Source organism: Erinaceus europaeus, chromosome 7 (assembly GCF_950295315.1).
Source record: "Erinaceus europaeus chromosome 7, mEriEur2.1, whole genome shotgun sequence".
NCBI classification, from domain to species: domain Eukaryota; kingdom Metazoa; phylum Chordata; class Mammalia; order Eulipotyphla; family Erinaceidae; genus Erinaceus; species Erinaceus europaeus.
Window position 1 is genome coordinate 28480466 of NC_080168.1, and position 2494 is coordinate 28482959.

Below are 2494 nucleotides of genomic sequence, written 5' to 3' on the forward strand. Positions count from 1 at the left end.
AGCCTCGCTCCACCAATGAGAGTTTACTCTTCTACAAGGTCAAATGTGTCCCGTTCCACCCCACCCCCCACCCTGGGCATAAGTTAAGATCCTGCAGTGCTTTGCCAATGTTTTCTTCTATAAACTTTAGAATTGTTTCTCTAATATCCATATCTTAGATCTATTTTGGTCTGATTTGGTGCACGGTGTCAAATGATCGTCTAGTTTTTTTTTTACATGTAGCTTTCCACACTTAATTTTTTAAACTTTATTAATTTGATAGGATAGAAACTGTGATGGAAGGAGGTTAGAGAAAGAAAGAGAGAAAGAGAGAGACCTCCAGCACTGTTTCACCACCTGTAAAGTTTTCCTCCTGCAGGTGGGGAAGAAGAAGAGGAAGAAAAACCTTTAAAAAGTGGCTGGTGTTCCTGCCCATTATGTCAGGGTCCATTTTTTAAAAAAAATTATTTATTGGATAGAGACAGTCAGAAATTGAGAGGGAAGGGAGGGATAGAGAGGGTGAGAGACACCTACAACACTGCTTCATCACTTGCAAAGCTTTCCCCCTGCAGGTGGGGACTGGGGGCTTGAACCTAGGTCCTTGTAACATGTACGCTCAATCAGGTATGCTACCACTCGGTCAGGGTCCATTTTTATCCTAACCACAGTCCTAACTTTGATAGGATAGATCTCCTTTAGTTAGGTGATAAAACTTTGGGCTCAGCTGTTCAGACAATTATTCTTTGTTCTTGGTCTTTGTTTTCATACCACTGGAGACAAGAGACTCTCTGTAGGCTACTAACACATTTATTGAGTTTTCATATCTAGTTTTCAGTTGGGAATCAATTCTTCTAGTTTTTGCTCATCATTTTATTGAATTACAATGAAGTTTAATAATTGCCAGTGTTGTCCTTATGTAATTTCTGCTCTATTTTCCTAAAACCTAGCACATTGCAACAGCTCATGCATTCCTTCCCATGAGTATACATCCCTTCCCTTCCATTGGTCTCCATCCCAGTCTACTACCTGTGACTGTTTTCACAACTGGACTGGATTTTTATATTGTGCAAGCTGTTCCCAGTGCTCCACTGTTCACCAGTGAGTGATGGCTCTTAGACATCCAGATAGGAGGTGATGAAACTCCAAAGCCACATCTATTCCTCTCCATTGCCTCATCACTTGGACAGCTATATGTTGCTGGGTTTCCTGGGCAGCTCTTGAATGGAAGTTAGCCTGGGGAAAGTTTGTTAAGGAGGGTCTTTGGGAAGAGCTAGGGAGGAAATAAAAGTGTACACAGTGAGAAACTGAGTGTTGAGGCTGATCCAAGTCTCAGCTGAACTCTTGGTGATCTCAGAGCTCAAGAGGCTCATTAGAGTTCCTTAGAACTGGTTGCATCTTGAAACTCCCGCATCGCCCTAACATTCAGTGAGGATTAGCAAAAGGGACTGACTGGCATTTGGAGGTTGTAATAGTTAGAATAGGGAACACACCCTTCATTGTTCTTGGATAGTTAACCACATGTTCACCAAGATGTTCAGTCTAGAGGTTCTCAGACTTTAGAAAGTCATGGGCCCCTTGGAATATACCTAAAATAGACTTCCTAGCTTCTTCCCTTAGTTAGATAGAACCCTTAGTTTTGTCTGCTCTATTCTTACCTTTAGGTTCCCGATTACCAAACAATTTGTCCTGCTTTATATCTTACTGCTTTTCAGCCACTGCGTGGCAGATGCTACCATGATGCCATCCTGACATCCCTGGGCAGACGACCTCACCAATGTTTCCTGGAACCTCACCCACTAAAGAAAGATAGAAATAGGCTGGGGGTATGGATCCACCTGTCAATGTCTATGTCCAGAGGAGAAGCAATCACAGAAGCCAGACCTTCCACTTTCTGCAGCCCATAACGAATTTTGGTCCATACTCCCAGAGGGATAAAGAATAGGGAATCTTCCAATGGGGGTGGGTGGGTGGGTGGGATACAGAACCCCAGTGGTGGGAACTGTATGAACTTGTACCCCTCATTATACAATCTTGTTGATCATTATTAAATCACTAATTAAGAAATATGACAATCAACTATGTGTTTTCTTACTTACACTTCAACTGGACTAAGTTGCTTCCAGAATTAGAATTGATTGTGTGTGTTTCTGTTTCTTACTAAAGTGTGAATTCTTTGAGGGGGGCGTTTGTCTTATATTTTCTGTATACTAGGTCCTACAAAAATAACCGAAGACTTAGGGTTAAATGCGTCACGGGTATTTAAAAGGTGTACTGTTGAATGTTGAGTGAAGTTTTTGAATTGACCAAATTAGATAAGAAGATAGGACTTTAGGAGTGAAGTCGTTGATCATGAAAGTTCTTGTGTTTAAGTAGAATGCTCTTCCTCACTGGCAAACAATTTAACAGATGTTGGTGAGCTCTTGCGATATGCTAGATATGATTCTGAATATATGGGAGATACGGTGATGAAGAGCTATCATTTCCGTCCTTAGTAAGGGGACAACTCTGAGAACTA